General features: G+C 41.6%; 1 protein-coding gene and 1 long non-coding RNA gene across 25 annotated transcripts in view; one reads left to right on the forward strand and one right to left on the reverse strand.

The window, feature by feature from the left end:
- NRXN3 (neurexin 3) overlaps positions 1–18,573 on the reverse strand; it is a 1,227,884-nt gene that overhangs the window by 445,672 nt on the left and 763,639 nt on the right. The gene's annotated exons all lie outside the window — the stretch shown is intronic.
- On the forward strand, positions 1,215–16,385 carry LOC308459284. The gene is made up of 5 exons (XR_013977960.1): positions 1,215–1,675; positions 3,802–3,931; positions 12,363–12,542; positions 15,755–15,923; positions 16,252–16,385. It is a non-coding gene; the product is annotated as an uncharacterized lncRNA (long non-coding RNA).

The following is an 18,573-nucleotide window of genomic DNA, read 5'->3' on the forward strand; positions in this document are numbered from 1 at the left end:
ACTTGTTCAACCATAGTCTGGATCCATAATTATTTTAAAAGTGTATTTCTTTTCAAAAATAAGGTCTTCAGAGGATGAGCGTTCCTGGCGTTCACCACTCAAGGGCATAACACCCATCTAGCTCCTTAAAACTCGACCAGCCTTCAAATGTTCCAACATTTCAGAACTTCCTTTTTAACCTTTTAGTTTCTTTAAGGGCTGTGCATGCTTCCTCTCCAGCACCAGAGCATTCAGTACTCTGCATGCAACGAGCTTATGTTCCATCACAAGGTTTGTTTCCCTAGCCACAAGGCCATATGCCCATTTCCATTATCAAAGGGTAGGAGATTCTGCTACTGGTACTAGTAGGCCACATCAAGCATGGGAATTAGTTAGTTACTTAGATAGATAGTAATTTGTTGGTCTCAACTTTCAAAAGTCATAAAGGGTAACCTTTTTTGAAAATTAAAAAAACTCAGAAAAAGCATACTGTTATGAACCTTATACTTTCAGTTACAATTATACTAAATAGTTCTGCAGTTAATCTAGTCCTGGCAGAAGCTCATGTGGCCTTAATGCTTTGGCTTTCCTTAAGAGTGCCTGGCCTGGTCAGCCACAAAATGGTGTATGAGCAAAAATAGGAAAAGGGGCTCTGGTTTTGACGATGACTATGTACAAATAAAAATGTTTATAAGAAATAAATTAGAACCAAAAGTGTGAGGCAGGCTATAAATACATCAAGGCGTTTCTGGTGACACCATAAAGCACTGGGACTTCACTCTGCTTTTGTTTATTGGATGTCAGTGGCTTTATTTACTGCTCTGTAATTCATGGGTGAATCATATATTTAGCAGCACCATCACGTCAAGAAAAGGCATGATTTCAAGTGTGTTTTTCCCCTCTTGGGTACACCAGCAGACAGTGTTTACACAGTGCTGTTCAAAGGGATTTCCTCTTAAAGTTTGTGTGTGTGTGTGTGTAAAGGTGAGTGAGTGAGTGTACAGGTCTGCCATATTAAGAAAAAAAATCACTGTAAAATGAGTCCATTCCACTGAGAATTTCTTTCATGATTCTCTCTTGCACTATTTCATAATGACAAAGATGTCCTGCAAACGCTGGAAGTGTGTGTGGGAAAGGTGACCATAAAAATGTGCTGAGCTGAGTGTGTGTGTGCGCGCACTCGTTTAAACTTTCCATTTACAGTATTTTTCTTGCCTAGCTGTGTCCTACCTTTCTCGCTGTTGGCACGTGCTTTCTCTAGAGCAGCTACCTTGCCCCCTTGGCAGGGCTCCTGTGCCTTGTCTGCCTGCAGGTCAGGCAAAAATCCAACAGCAGCTGCTTTCCTTGCCTCTGCAATTGTACTGTGGAGAGGCAGCTGTCATGATGATATTGGGGGAAGGCCGTGTCCTGATTGGTTTATTGGCTGCTGGTGTCACAGTGGTCCCAACATTCCAACAGAGAGGAGATGGGCAAAAAAACCCCGTTGGTCTGTTGGCTGCTGCTATCACAATGGTCCTTTATTCTGCCTTGAGAATGATAATATTTACAACTGTTCCTTGAGGCTCGAGACAATGTTGGGGGTTGTCCTCATAGTTGAAAGGGTTTACAGCAGACTTCTCTAGCCTGGTTTTCTCCAGACATTTCAGACTACAGGTCCCATCCTAGGATCCTCGTACCTACGGGATCACCTCTCCTGGTATGCCCCACGGAGGACCTTAAGGTCCATATATAGCAACACCCTAGAGGTCCCGGGCCCTAAGAAAGTTAGATTAGCCTCAACCAGAGCCAGGGCCTTCTCAACACTGGCTCCGGCCTGGTGGAATGCTCTGTCTCTTGAGACCAGGGCCCTGCGGGATCTGATCTCTTTCCGCAGAGCCTGTAAGACAGAGTTGTTCCACCTGGCCTTTGGCTCAGAATCAGTTTGATTCCCTCCCCCTTTTTCTTTTTCCTTTCTCCTCCTATGATGAGTTTGCTCCCTAATTGTTTTAATGTTGTATCTTAATCTTTTAAATTGTATTTTAATCAACTTGTTTTTATTATTGGTTGTTAGCCGCCCTGAGCCCGGTCTTGGCTGGGGAGGGCAGGGTATAAATTAATCATCATCATCATCATCATCATCATCCCTTGACGATGTCTGTGCCTCGCTTTGCACATTTGCACAATTTTGCCCTCACACTCATGACAACCGCTTTTGTCTTGAAGGAAGAGGAGGAGGAAGTGCTGGCAGCCTGTAGCTGTTTTGTGGCTCACTGCAGAGCTTCAGTCCCTTGGGGCTTGTCAACCTGGCACCTTCCATGACAGAGCTGACCATTCATTGTACAGAATTAACATTTATGTCATGGTTTCTCGCGCACTGGGAACCAGAATTAGAGAAAAGGGGTCACTCGTTCAGATATAGCAATTAACAGAACTTCGTTTTAATTTGTAATGGGGAGAGAACTTTTAAGTTAGGGCTGAGCCACATCTTTCTCGGGTTTGCTTTTTGCCTCAAAAAAGCAATTCTGGAGAGGTTTCCCAACACCTAAATCCAAATTTTATTATGATTGTTCGAAGTCAAATTTTCCTTGACCTTTTGAAACTGTGTGGTGCCATTTTCGTTCTCAATCTCTTTCCTCCTTGAAGGATTCTAGCCAATCAGCAATTTCAGCCAATCACAAATCAATACTGGATCTGTAAATTAGGTATTCAGATGTGCCTATTGTTGATTTCATGAATGACAAATTAAGCTCATTTTCATTGAAAGTCAATGCCTTCTGTACTCCCCAGGGCACAAGAATGGACAATGTGTATGGTGGTCCTAGGCTGCCCAGACAACAAGACCTCCCTTAGTCTTGCTGATGAGGTCCAAAGGAAAGCAGAGCTATACATTTGGCACCAGCTTGGCTCAGGAGCTGCCAGAAGGAGGTACACAAGTGCCATCAAACTGCCTTAGGGACTCCACTGCTTGGAATAAGCATTCCTTCAAGGAAGATCATAAGAAGAGTCCTGCTGCATCAGACCAAATTCCAGTCCAGCATCCTGTTTGCTCAATGTTCAACCACCTGCCCCTTGGGAAGCTCACTAGCAGAATAGCAGGGCTCTAGCACTCTCTCACTTGACCCAAGGCAAATGGCATTCAGCCTCTGACCCTGGATGTAGGATAATGCCACCTCAATTAGCAGGCATTCATTCTGGTGGTTCCTTCATTGTGAGAAGTGAGGTTACAGCAGGCATAGGCAAACTCCGGCCCTCCAGGTGTTTGGGACTACAGTTCCCATCATCCCTGACCACTGGTCCTGTTAGCTAGGGATGATGGGAATTGTAGTCCCAAACATCTGGAGGGCCGGAGTTTGCCTATGCCTGGGTTACAGGGAACCAGGCAGAAGGCCTTCTCGGTAGTGGTGTCCACCCTGTGGAATGCCCTCCCATCAGATGTCAAGGAAATAAACAACTCTCTGACTTTTAGAAGACATCTGAAGGCAGCCCTGTTTAGGGAAGTTTTTGATGAATTTATCGTGTTTTTAATATTCTATTGGGAGCCGCCCAGAGTGGGCGGGATATTATTATTATTATTATTATTATTATTATTATTATTACTTTATGCACCATCTAAATAATCCAATCTAAGGTAGAATATCCCAATGCAGATTATCCTTCTGGAAAGCCTGAATAACCAAAGCCTAGACCTTTTTCTGCCCATCCATTTTTCCAGATTCACAAAGTTTAAAGCAGGTGTGTGCGTGCTGGTTGTCATTTATGATGATGGTGGTGGTGGTGGTGCTGTGGATATAAGGTCCCCCCCCCCCAACTGAATGCTTCTCTCTTCTGACAAATCTGTCTCAGAATGACAGGATCTCCACTGGGAACATCTCACACATTGAGAAAACCAGCTGTATCAACAAGAAAACCGACAGACACCTAAACCTCAGGCCAGGGAACAAGTCTTTTAAATGCTTGGCAGCTGAGAAAATTGGTAAGCAGAAACAGGGGATGGGTAGGAATAACAACTCCCCTGAAAATCTGTAAAACAACAGGCAAGACTGAACTGTTCCTAATGCAGGTGCGGTATAGGCATATTAAATGGTGTGGACAAATGCTCCGGTGACTGTTCATAGCTCCAAGGAAAGTTATGTAGTGCATGAGGTTTAAAGTAGGCCCACATATGCTCACAGTCACACTCCTTTGCTTATACATCCGTTCAGGCACAAAAGCTCCTCTAGGTGCTTATCTCCGCCACTGTCAACCGGAGATGTTGACAAAAGCAAACAAGAAAAGGCAAGAAGAAAGCAAGCTCAGAGGCAGCTGGCTTGGAAAGTATCTAATTTGATGCCATTCCCTTTCAACTTGCGTTTTGTTGAAAAAAATAAAGGCCTTTGCACTCACAGAACTCCCTTGATTTCCATCTTTGCTTCTAATGAATACTGAATATATAGATCTATCTATAATATATAGATGCCACTCTCCTCTTCCTCACCCATCCAGGCCTCCACTTCCCCAGTTTTGCTGCTCAATATCCTTCAGCAAGAGATGCCAAAGATGGGACCCACCCAGGGTCATTTACATGCCCAACATGTTTTCCAGTTGCGGTGCTATGTTCCCAAGTTACCCATACTGACATAATCTCATCACAGCTTGATTATGAGCGTAACGCGGGTGGCGCTGTGGGTTAAACCACAGAGCCTAGGACCTGCCGATCAGAAGGTCGACGGTTCGAATCCCCGCGACAGGGTGAGCTCCTGTTGCTCGGTCCCGGCTCCTGCCAACCTAGCAGTTCGAAAGCACGTCAAAGTGCAAGTACATAAATAGGTACCGCTCCGGCGGGAAGGTAAACGGCGTTTCTGTGCGCTGCTCTGGTTCGCCAGAAGTGGCTTAGTCATGCTGGCCACATGACCTGGAAGCTGTACACTGGCTCCCTCGGCCAATAAAGCGAGATGAGCGCCGCAACCCCAGAGTCGGTCACGACTGGACCTAATGGTCAGGGGTCCCTTTACCTTTACCTTAAGCATGAACCAATTCAATGCCCTGCATCAATAGGAGTATAGCATCTAGAGCAAGGGAAGTAATAGTGCCACTGTATTCTGCTCTGGTCAGACCTCACCTGGAGTACTGTGTCCAGTTCTGGGCACCACAGTTCAAGAAGGACACTGACAAACTGGAATGTGTCCAGAGGAGGGCAACCAAAATGGTCAAAGGCCTGGAAATGATATCCTTATGAGGAACGGCTAAGGGAGCTGGGCATGTTTAGCCTGGAGAAGAGGAGGTTAAGGGGTGATATGATAGCCATGTTCAAATATATAAAAGGATGTCACATAGAGGAGGGAGAAAGGTTGTTTTCTGCTGCTCCAGAGAAGCGGACACGGAGCAATGGATCCAAACTACAAGAAAGAAGATTCCACCTAAACATTAGGAAGAACTTCCTGACAGTAAGAGCTGTTCGACAGTGGAATTTGCTGCCAAGGAGTGTGGTGGAGTCTCCTTCTTTGGAGGTCTCTAAGCAGAGGCCTGACAACCATATGTCAGGAGTGCTCTGATGGTGTTTCCTGCTTGGCAGGGGGTTGGACTCGATGGCCCTTGTGGTCTCTTCCAACTCTATGATTCTATATACCAGTTGATTGATATCAAATAAGATAATATCACATCAGTATGGTTGTCTGAACAGAGTCAGAATTTCATTTCATTTCAGTTTTGCAAACTTCTAGTCCTCATCGTTACTGGATGAAAACTGATGAAATTAGGATAGATTCTGAAATACAGGATCTTTCAGGGACTTTTCAGATGTCAGGGGGTTAAAAATATCTACATTTAGAATGGGCCTCAGTACCACCAACACTACCACCCTCAGCATTTCTCTTTATATGGCCCTTAGTTCATTGGTAATGATATTTATTACCTCCATATCTTCATCTCTTGGTCAGTTTCTAATCCAGCTCATGATTTTCCAATTCTCACCCCCTAAATAATGCAACCAAAGAAATTGTAGAAACTGTATTATGCAGCAATCTAATTTGGCACGCCAGCCTTAGAATAACACAATTTGGGTATTTGGGATGTAACATTCCAACTTTTCTTGCCTACGCCGAAGAGAGATTGTGAATATTTTCTTTAGATGTAGAATTCATGCATTAATAGTGTATGTAATTATAATATGGCCAGTTACAAAGAAACACAAACAGGAGTGGACATCAAATGAAGACCTCGGCTGCACAAAGATTATTATACATAGTCATCACTTTTTAAATGGCTGCTCAGAGATGTATTCTGCTTCTTTCCTTCCAAGGAAATGAAGATCTGTCCCTCCCAAAGGGTTCTAGTTAGCAGGGTGTGCAAATTTAGTTATATTGACTCAGTAAAATTAGTGGGACTCTCTAATTTAATTGAGACATGTTCAGACAAAGCTGGCTGCTTCTCCAGAAACACCAGGAGTCCGTTGTGCATCTGTCATCAAAGCTAGAATGGACTGTAATAATTAGCATTTATACAGCACTTTAAAATGTTACTGAGTGCTTCACATACATTGTCTTAGTAGTTCTGAGTCTGTCAGCAGCTCTGTATGGCAGGAGGGCGGTGCTGGGGGTGGTTAAGGATCAGAGAGCATGGCTTGCAAAAAGCCATTTAATGAGCAAGGCCTAGGCCCTGGTTTGCTCAGAAACCCATTGGACTGTGGCCACATTTGCACAAAGTCTTTAAAGCACTGTGGTACCACTTGGGACAGCCATGCCTTTCCCCAAAGAATTCTGGGAACCACAGTTTGTTTAGGGGGCTGAGAATTGTTAGGAGATCCCCTATTCCCTTCCCAGGGGTGCAGTTCCCAGAGTTCCCTATGAAGAGGGACAGATACCACTCTGAGGGAAATAGGGGTCTCTTAACAACTCTCAGCACTGCTAACTACAGCTCCTTGAATTCTTTGGGAAAAGCCGTGCCTGTTCAAAGTGGTATTATTGAGGTTGAATGTATGGCGTTAATGCAATGGGGTGTGTGAATGTGCTCAGGAGGAACCATAGCTCACCCTTAGAACCCATACAGCGGTACCTCGGGTTACATACGCTTCAGGTTACAGACTCCGCTAACCCAGAAATAGTGCTTCAGGTTAAGAACTTTGCTTCAGGATGAGAACAGAAATCGTGCTCCAGCAGCGCGGTGGCAGCAGGAGGCCCCATTAGCTAAAGTGGTGCTTCAGGTTAAGAACAGTTTCAGGTTAAGTACGGACCTCCGGAATGAATTAAGTACTTAACCCAAGGTACCACTGTACTTTGTATGCAGGAGGCTTTGGTTTCCATTCTTGGTCTCTCCAGGTAAGAGAATCGGGCAGCAGGTGACAGGGGTGACCTCTACCCAGGGCTTTGTTTCAGTGAGTACTAAGGATACGCAGTACCAGCACCTCTTTTTGTTGTTAAAAAGTGGGGCACATACCGTACTGCAACAACTTCATGGTGAGTTCTGGCACCTATTTTTCTAAAGGGGGGGGGGGAGCACTGGCTCTACCTGAGATACCAGAGAACTGCCAGAAGTCAGAGTAGATATTATTGGGCCAGACAGATGAATAGTGGGACTACAAGACAATTTTCTACATTCATGCCAGTGTGCCCCTTCCGACACACCGTTTGTGAGTTGCTGCCTTGGTGAGCGCAGTGGATATGATGATACGAGGAAAGAGGTACAGCTCATTGGGAAACTAATTACTGATTGTCTGCCACCAGGATTTGTAAATAACAAGCTACGCTTTACAGTGACTGTAAGATCGCCTGGCCTCGATTACAGGCCCATATTTGCATCTATTATGCATCTATTTTCCCACAGATTAATGTGTCCCATTAAGAGTGATCAGGGGAAGGCAGGATCATTATCTGTCCTCATTAGTGTGGGGGGGGGGGAGCCTTGGACTCAATTAACATGATTTTTCATCTTCTTCCAAGGCCCCTTTCAGGTTGCTAGACCACTCAGCTAATATCAATGGGCCAAAGTATTTGGCGTGTGCATGTAAATGGGAGGCTGTGTGGGCACTCATGGCAAAGACATCAAACAAGCCTCACATTTTATTTTCTTTCACTCTTCAGAGCCTGTAGAGTAGAGTGGGAAGGTGCCAAATCCCGTTTTAGCTTCTGTAAGAGCATCTAAATGTCAACAAAGAGCCTTGTTAACTGCTATCCTTTCCAAATGTTCCTATTTCTAAAAATGATTGCTCTCCCCTCCTTTTCTTAAAGTTGCTTTCTCCTACTATCGCCTACCCTCTCCCCACCTATCTGTGCAGATCCTAAGGAGCTGATTTAATGATCTGCTGCTATAGCAGCTTCTGCTTTTAGACTGCAAACAGAAGAAGAGTAGTTATAAATGTGTGGCACTCTTCTATCCATACTAGGCCTCCACGGCAGTTTGTTCACAACTGTACACCCCAGGAACTGTTTGAAGATTATATGTGTCCACACAAAATGTTTAGTCTTCCAACCTTAGGAAAATCAAACCAGCACCCATGTGATGCTATTAATGCATATATCCTAATACCAGAAAACCCAGGGATGGGCAACCTTTATGTTACCAAGGGCCACATGCAGCAGTGGGTGGACACTCAGGGGCCACATTTTATTGGGCATGGGTGAGCTGGCAGTACATCTGGTGGCTGCTGTCCACTGAGACTGGTGTAGGGTGGAATACAGGGAGCCCGAACAGCAGGTGGCACCAGACCAATGTCAGTCAGAGCCAACTACAGTGGTACCTCAGGTTACATACGCTTTAGGTTATAGACTCTGCTAACCCAGAAATAGTACCTCGGGTTAAGAACTTTGCTTCAGGATGAGAACAGAAATCGTGCTCCAGCGGCGCTGCAGCAACAGGAGGCCCCATTAGCTAAAGTGGTGCTTCAGGTTAAGAACAGTATCTGCAGGGTTCTTTTAGATGGAGGATGAATGATGGGTTGTTGAGGAATGACTTGGTGGTGGGAAAGGCCCAAAAGACTCTAAAGGATTATTTTGAATTAAATATAAATACAAAGGTAGAAGCAAGAGTCATGTGGGATGCTAGCAAAGCTGTAATGAGAGGGTTCCTCATACAACAGAATGCTATAAGGAAAAAACTTCAAAACGAAAAAAAGGAAAAAAAAATCTTTCCCAAATAAATGAGAAAGAAAAGGAATTAAGATCAAAGCCTAAAAGCCAACAGATACAAAAAGAAATTAAAGCCTTGCAGATTCAATTTTCTCAAATTATAAATCAAGAAATAGAATGGAAAATAAAATTAATGAAACAGAGAAATTTTGAATCTGCAAATAAATGTGGGAAACTGCTGGCTTGGCAATTAAAAAAAAGACAGAAACAAAATACGATCACAAATATTGTAACAGAGGGGAAATCTGTGGAAAACCCTGGGGATATTAGAAAATGCTTTCAGAAATATTTCAAACAACTGTATAAAAAAGGCAAAGAAGATAAAGATAAAATTGAGCAATTTCTTAGATTAAATGAAATGCAGAAAATTCCCGGAGATAAAAGATTACTACTCAATGACATGATTACAAGACAGGAGGTAGAGACGGCAATAAAGCAAATGCAATTGGGCAAAGCCCCAGGACCGGATGGACTATCTGCCAAGTATTATAAAACTTTCAAAGATTGGTTAATTCAACCGTTGGCAGAGGTATGTAATAAGATATTGAGAGGGGAGAGGGCCCCTGAAACCTGGAGAGATGCATATATAACTCTGATACCAAAATCTGAACAAGATAGATCGGATGTAAAGAATTATATGCCAATTTCATTACTTAATGTGGATTATAAAATATTTGCAAATATTTTGGCTAGCAGATTGAAAAAAGTCTTAACAGAATATATACATAAAGACCAAGCAGGTTTTCTGTCTGGAAGACATATGAAAGATAATATCAGAAATATAGTAGATATTCTGGAAAGATTACAGGCTAAAAGAAATACTAAAGCATTATTAATGTTTATTGATGCGGAGAAAGCCTTTGATAATATTTATTGGCTTTTTATGGGAAAAAATTTGGAAAGTATTGAAGTTGGCCAACAATTTTTAAATAGCATTAAGGCGATTTATTCTGAACAAAAAACTAAAATTATTGTTAACAATGTGGTACCAGAGGAAATTAAAATTGAGAAAGGAACCAGGCAAGGATGCCCACTTTCCCCCCTATTATTTATTTTGGTCCTGGAGGTATTGCTGAATATATTGAGGAAAGAAGAGAAAGTAAAGGGCATTGTGGTAGGATCTAAGCAGTATAAATTAAAAGCCTTCGCTGATGATTTAGTGTTAACTCTACAGGATCCAGAGTCCAGTGTAGTGAAAGCACTGGAGATGATACAGGAGTACGGGCAGCTGGCAGGTTTGAATAATTGAATAAGAGCAAAACTAAAGTAATAGAAAAGAACTTAGATAAAGATGAAAGGAATACTATTACTGAGAAAACAGGCCTGGCATTTACGAAGAAGGTTAAATATTTGGGGGTGAATTTAACAGCGAAAAATCTGAATTTATATAAAGATAACTATGAGAAAGTATGGAATGAAGTAAAAAGAGATTTGGAGATATGGTCAAATTTAAAATTCTCACTCATGGGTCGAATATCGGTGGTGAAGATGAATGTATTGCCGAAAATGCTGTTTTTGTTTCAAACTTTGCCTATTATTGACAATGTTAAATGTTTTAAAGAATGGCAGAAGACCCTGTCTAAATTTATATGGCAGGGGGAAAAACCGAGAATTAAGTATAAATTGCTTACAAACATAAAAGAAAGAGGAGGTTTTTCCCTACCAGATTTGAAGATATATTTTGAAGCAGCGGCCTTCTGCTGAATTAAAGACTGGATTAAATTAGAAAATGAGGATATTTTGGACATGGAGGGTCTGGATAATAGGTTTGGATGGCATGCATATCTTTGGTATGATAAAGTAAAGGCCCATAGTGGTTTTAAGAATCATATAATCAGGAAGGCACTTTATAATGTGTGGATTAGATATCAGGATCTCTTGGTTAGAAAAACACCCAAATGGATTTCACCAATGGAAGCCCAGGCACAAAAAAAGTTAAATATGGAGAATAAGTGGTTGAGATACTCTGATTTATTGATAGAGGATGCTGAGAGATTTAAATTAAAACCATTTGAATTAGTTAAAGATAAAATAAATTAGCTTCAATATTATCAAATTAATGAGCTATTTAAGATTGACAAGAAAAAAAGTTTTGCAACAGAAAAAACCAAATCGGAAACGGAGTTGTTAGATACTAATGTTAAGAATATGTCTAGGATGTATAGCTTGCTATTGGAGTGGCACATGAAAGATGAACAAGTAAAGTCGGTTATGATTGATTGGGCACAAGATGTGGAACACAACATAATGATGGAGGATTGGGAGAGACTTTGGAAGAAAGGGGTTAAGTTTACCGCATGTAGTTTGCTAAAGGAAAATATTATGAAAATGATGTATAGATGGTACCTAACCCCTGTTAAATTGGCAAAGATGTACCATAACTGTGACAATGTATGTTGGAAATGTAAAGAAAAAGAAGGTACCTTCTATCATATGTGGTGGACTTGTCCCAAGGTAAAGGACTTCTGAGAAAAAAATTATAATGAATTAAAAAAAATGATGAAATATACATTTATTAAGAAACCAGAGTCCTTTCTCCTTGGGATAATTGGTACTGAACTGCCCAAAAAAGATGTGAAAGTATTTCTGTATGCCACAACAGCTGCTAGGATTTTACTAGCCAGTAAATGGAAAACACAAGAATTACCAACGGTAGAAGAATGGCAGATGAAGATGATGGAATACATGGAGCTGGCAGATCTCACTGGGAGAATCCGCGACCAGAAAGAAGAGGACTACCAAGAAGACTGGAAGAAATTTAAAGACTATTTGAATAAATATTCTAACATTAAAGATATGTAACCACTTGAAAGAACCAACTTGGCCTAGGACAAAATTAGATTTATATGTGTAATTAAGAAAATGCACTATAAGAAAGGTAAAGAAAGTGGAATATAACTGTAATATTGTATTATGAAACAATGATGTTGGAAACTGCTACATTCAATTTAAGTGGAAATTCAGATGGAGGAGATTAGAGGAAGTCAACTAAAATGTTTATGAAAACGGATCTTAAATAATTAATTGATTTTTTTTTCTTTTCTTTTTTCTGTTTAGGTATGTTAAGTCGGTTACTCTTTTTTCTTTCTTTATTTCTATATTGTTGTTATGTTGTTGTGTTATTGTATATTATTTTATGTTTGTTTGTTATGTTTATTGAAAACTAATAAATATTATTGTAAAAAAAAAAAAAAAAAAGAACAGTTTCAGGTTAAGAACAGACCTCCGGAATGAATTAAGTACTTAACCTGAGGTACCACTAATTCTAATTTTGTCCCCATCCTCCTCTCTGCTCACTTCTGCAAGGGCAACACTGGTGATGGGACAGAAGTGGTAACTGGTACTTATTGGACCTCAAAGGGCAGAAGGCAAGAAGACCCAGAGGCCACGTAATTGTAGTTTTGTTCCCATCTTCCTCCCTGCAAGCGCAACACTAAGGAGAAGGAGGAAGAAGACGGGAGGCAATACTACAACCCTAGTCTGCTTGTAAGTAACAAGGGTAAATAGGGTCTGGCTGAGTGCAGACTGAGGTTGGTGAGGCTGTGCCCCATTCACCCTAATGGAATAGCCTCCACAGCTCATTGGCAAGCACACACACTCATTAGGAAGACTTAGGCCAAGCTGTCTGCCCCAAGACAGGATTATCCTACCCCTAAAACGTCTCTGACAGGTGCCTGTCACGCCAAAGATCCATCACTCCATTTCTAACTTCAGGTGCCTCTAGGAAGCCGTAAAGAGGACATATGGAAAATGACCTTCTCTGTTGTTTGTCCCCAGCATCAGGAGCACAACCTCTGTACATGGAAGCCCCACAAAAATCTGATTTGATAGCAGCTGATAGACTTATCCTCCATGAAGTTGCCTAATGCTTTTAAGAGCCATCAAATCTAGTGGCCATCACTACATCTTAGGCAGCTTCTTCTATTGCTGGGGTGCTCTTGGGAAACTATCATCCTCTTTGTAGTTTAAAACATGAGCTTCTTACCCTATCTTCCTCAACAGATAATGTGAATGATCGCTGTGCCTCTTCTTTCCGATATTCTTTTAAAATACTTGAAGATCCAGTCCAATCCTGTTAGTAATATTTTCTCTAGGCTAAACATATCCGTTTACTTTCCATACGTAAACCCTTTAACATCTTCATAGTTCTCCTCCAAATCCCTTCTAGGTTGTCAGCCTCTGTGACAAGTTGACATTACATCCCAGGCTGCTAATCAAGACAAAAACTCCCAAGATACGGGCCAGGAAGCGGCCCTTGTTGTTTGGTTTTTAGCTATGTGGACACTGCTCATAGAATCATAGAGATGAAGAGTTGGAAGGGATGACGAGGGTCATCCAGCCCAACCCCCTGCAATGCAAGGATCTTTTGGCAACCAAGGTCCAAAAAGATTTGTATTGCTGATAAAAACTAAGAATTCCACGATGGGGAATTATAAGAACTGTGCTGGAGGATGAACTGAGGGAGAAGAAACGTAACCCCCCCCCCCTGGGAACCGGGGTGATTGAAGAGAGAGCCTGGTGAAAAGAGTCGGAGATTTTGACAGCTGTCAAAGTAGCTGTCAAAGTCGGAAAGTAGAGAGGATTTTATTATGAGAACTTTGCTGGCTAAATTTGTTACAATTTGCTACAACTTGTTAAAACTTGGATACAAAATGGCGAAAACATGGATAACAATCGGACTTTTGGACTAGAGAAGACAAAGTTATAACAATCCCCCTAGAGGAGTTTCGGGACATTACAAAGATGGTCATAAGTGAAAAAAACACCATTGGAATTTTACAGGACTGGTTATCTTCTGGGAAAGCTGCGAAACGGAAATAATATTTTGTCTACAGGGTGTTCAGCTAAAGGAGACAATAGAATTTTCTATTGAAGAAAGGAAGGGACTGAACGCAAGTTTTTGTTCCTGAATAATAATAATCCCTGCAGACTTACTAAGCTTCTGAATTAGAACGTTTCAGCAGCGGAACAAGAGGAAACTGGACTACAATTTGGAAAGAACAATGGGGGGAGCTTTATTAAAGATCTGAAGTTAAGTGTTCTAAAAATGATTATGAAAGGGAAAAAAAAAAAGAAAAAACCAGCAAGGAGTTGGGGGAAATAGGTGATTTATGGATTGTAAGAATCCCAGGCGGATAACATGGTTTGGTGGTCAGGGGGAAATTAAACCGGGGACAGGGGGGGAGAACTAAAATCCAAAGGCTTGTTAACTTCTTTTTTTTTGAACTGGCTTTGTCTCATCTATTATACTCTTTATTTCTTATTTCTGATACTTTTATTATGTGGGGTGTTTTTATTATTAAAAAAAGGGACATTGTGGAATGAAAATGGGGTGGGCCCTGGGAAAGAAATTTTTTGTGTTTTATTAAGGGTATTGATGTGGAGTGTAGAAATTTTAAATTCGAATAATGGTTTAAACAAATTAAGTTTTTAATTAGAACTGAGAGCTTGTGGAGCCAACAATATGAAAAAGGAATATGGTAGGGGTGGGGGAAGGGGGGAGTCCCAGAAAGTGGATATATGAAAATAAGGCTATGAACGTATTTTAATTCTTGCTTTCTGTATTTTCTTTTTTTTTTTTGAAAATCTTAATAAATATTATTTAAAAAAAAAAAAAATGCAAGGATCTTTTGCCCAACGTGGGGCTCAAACCCACAACCCTGAGATTAAAAGTCTCATGCTCTACCGACTGAGCAAGAACAGCAGCACATTACTCTTTAAACAGCACAGTATTTCTTGCTTACTATTAATGGACTACGGTTGCCTGGTATCTCCTTTCTCCATTAATTAGTATTTTTATTATATATTTATTTATTTAGTTCTATATTTATTTATACCCTGCCTTTTCCACTGTTGGGACTCAAGGCGTCTTAAATGCATGTACTTACGGTAAATTTCACATTAAACAGTCTTATCTGCTAATACAAACAGGGGTTCTTAAACAAACTTTTTTCTCATCAGCACATGAAACAAGGGTTGAAGTGTCTGCTATAAAGGGAAGGGGGGATGCCCCCTGCATCACTCCTATGTGAAACCAAGCCTTCTGTTTTCAGGACACAACCAAGCTGCCCTACCCTTTGAGCTGATTTCAAATGTTACTAGCAGCGCAATGCAATGTGAGTTTATCAAAAGTGTGTAAGACTTAATTTCAGACTCAATGATTGTTTGGCAGGAATTTAAGATATTGTGTGTGATTTGTTTATTTAAGATATTTATAAAGCACATTGCATGTTTAACCTTCGCAAAGCAATTTACATAAGAAGAATTGAAACACTTGTTTAAAATGAAACCGCAATGAGAATGGAACATAGAAGTTTCATAGGCTCATAGATTTAGAAGGCACCCTGAGGATCATCTAGTCTAACCCCCTGCAATGCAGGAATATACAGCTGTCCCATAAGGGGATCGAACCTGCAACCTTGGCATTCTCAGCACCACGCTCTAACCAACTGAGCTACCCACTGCCCTGAGCCAGGGTGATGACTCTGAAACACCTAAGGCCTGGGTGAGTTGTTTTTGTTTTTTAAGGTCTCATCACAGTTGGGACATATTTGATCAGCAATAGTTCCCAAACTTCTCCCACTCATGGACCACTTGAAAATTGCTACAAGCCCTGGCAGGCCACTTAATGGTTTTTCTGCCTGTTGTAGCAATTATAATCTGTGCAGTGTTAAATGATGTATTGTTTTTAATTGTAGTTGTACAGACATATCATAGACCACCTGAATGAAGCTTGCATACTACTGGGCGGGGGGCAGTCTGTAGACCACAGTTTGGGAACCCCTGAGCACCCACTTTTTGAAGAGCTGAATGGCATTTAAAGCCTCAGGATAGTACAAGACAGTGATTACAGAAGAAGAGACAGAGGTAAGCCATATCACTTGCTCTCTATGCCTGGGCTCAGCCCTTGAAGTTGTGAAGTAATAATAAAGTACAGGGCTCTGACCATATGCAGAATATTTTTTTTTTCCATTTCACCTCTGAGTTAGCACAATCCCACATATATGGGATGAGCAAAAAAAGGCTCCTTGGGGCTGAGGATGGGTATGCCAGTAAGGCTTCAACTCTCACCAGTTCAAAGTGAATGAGGAATTCTAGAAGGGGAACTATTTAGGAATGGGCAAACAGGAGCAGTTGCCCCCCACTCCACCCCATGTTTCAGATCTCATGTGATGTATATCTGAACAACTGACAGGTCCTACACACTACATGACTCCTGTAATCAAGAGCTCAATGGGTGGACAGAGAAATTGACAGCCCCGTCTGCAGCAGCAGAGAAGAAAGAAACAGAGGGCCCATCACTGTATCTGAAGCCCTGTTTAGAAATATCTTAAATAAATAAAGTTTAGGTGGAAGGTAGATTGTTAATGGTGCTGAGACTTGTTAGGTGGCGTCTATTCCCTTCCCAGAGCTAAAATCTCCAGAGTTCCATGGGCAGAGGAGTTGATTGTTAAACTACAACTCTCAACAGCCTTCACAAACTACAGTGCCCAGAATTCTTTGGGGGAAGCCATGATGGCTGTTTAAAGTGGTATCACAGTGCTTTAAATGTATGGTGTGAATGTGACTGATGTTCATCCAATGAATTGTGATTGGCAACCATTACGGATAATGCAATTGTCATTATCGGTAAATGAAACTTGAGTAAAGAAAGTCTAACTTAGTCAAAGCTTGTGTTCTCAATGCTATCCATACCTACTTCAGAGTAAGCCGCACCCTACCCAGCGAGACTTACTGTTCTGAGTAAATATGCCTACGGTTGGCCTGTGACATTCATTGGATGTGCATGTGTTTTTAATGGGCAATTGCAGTTAGATTCGGGGGGGGGGGGATGCTATAGTTCTCCCCTGACACTCCACTGTACAAATAGGTCACTTGTACAGTGGTACCTCAGGTTAAGAACTTAATTTGTTCTGGAGGTCCGTTCTTAACCTGAAACTGTTCTTAACTTGAGTTACCACTTTAACTAATGGGGCCTCCTGCTGCCACCACACCGCTGCTGCCCGATTTCTGTTCTCATCCTGAAGCAAAGTTCTTAACCTTAGGTACTATTTCTGGGTTAGCGGAGTCTGTAACCTGAAGCATCTGTAACCTAAGGTACCACTGTAATTCTGATTACTTCAGTTCCGCTCCATCTTAATTCAGAGGGGAGCAAAAAGTTTGGAAGGCATAACTATATGGCAGACACCTATGACGACTTGTGTATTTAGACCATGCATATCGTTTTAGAGAAGGCGGGTTGATGCTGATGATTTAATGCCAAATATCCCACAATGTACCAGATGTGCCGATTCACTCATGTCTCAAAGTAGCTGAAATAATTGTGAAGAGCATTAGCACAAGGAGCGTGTCTCCATATTAAGCTGTGTGCTAAGTACATTTTCTAGCCTGCTGAGGAAGGTGTGAAGGGAAGCGGTAAATGTCTGCTACAGATTAATACAACTCCCCTCCCCCCCATGTTATTTACAATGTTCGCCACCAAATTTCAGGAGCAGTTCTTCAGACCCGATTCTCCTGGAGGCCCCTTGAGGTTCGCTTCCCTGCTTTCCCTGACTCTAGCAGCCCCTTCAATAAAAACAAAGAGGAGATGCTGCTGGTAGAAATATCAGCAGCTCCTACTTCAGTATTTGTGGTTGTGCCTGATCCTACAACAGCCTTCCATAAGCTGGTGTCCTCCATATGTTGGTGGTCTCCAGCTCCCATAATCCCCAACCTGCCTGACCAACCAACTGCCAGGGCTGATGTGATCTCTATCTAACAGCATCTGGAGGGCACCAGGTTAGGGAACATAGAAGCCTGGGAAGCTGCCTTATACTGAGTCAGATCATTGCTCCATTTAGCTCAGTACCAGTAGTGGCTTTCCAAGGGTTTCAGACAAGGGTCCAACCTTACCTAAAGATGCCAGGAATGAACCTGGGACCTCCCATGTGCAAAACAGTTGCTTTTTATTCTTTTATACAACACTTGGAGATTTTTTAATATTAAAGAGGCTGATAAATTTAATTGATACACAAAATGTTTTGACCTTGGATGACTTTCAACTCATTTTATTATGGGTAATATCCATTGTAAGTCATACTCAGAATAGATCCCCTAAAATCAATGTGGGTCAACTCTGAGTATGACTTAGTTGGATCTCTCCCTCTTCCTCTCTCTTCTTCAAATGCATGTCCAAAGTTCAGAAGGACTTCAGGTGTGCATCGAGATTGCTGAGCACTTGAGAGAACAACCTGTCAACAAAGTTTGAATTTCTGTTGCTAAAAATGCATTCATTCATTTATTTCATTTATATCCTACCTTTCCTCTAAGGAGCTCAAGGTGGCATTCATGGTTCCCCGCCCCCACATTTTATCCTTATCCCTGTAAGGGAGATTAAGCTGCAAGACTGCAGCTGGCACAATATCACCCAGTGAGCTTCATGACAGAACATGGCTTTAAGGCTTTTCACACCTGAGGTGTAAGTTTTTCAGACCAACCTTGTTTTTATGGTTGTGGGTTGTTTTTAATGCTGTAACCC

This window comes from Podarcis pityusensis (genome assembly GCF_964106645.2).
Source record: "Podarcis pityusensis genome assembly, chromosome: 1".
Classification (NCBI taxonomy): Eukaryota; Metazoa; Chordata; class Lepidosauria; order Squamata; family Lacertidae; genus Podarcis; species Podarcis pityusensis.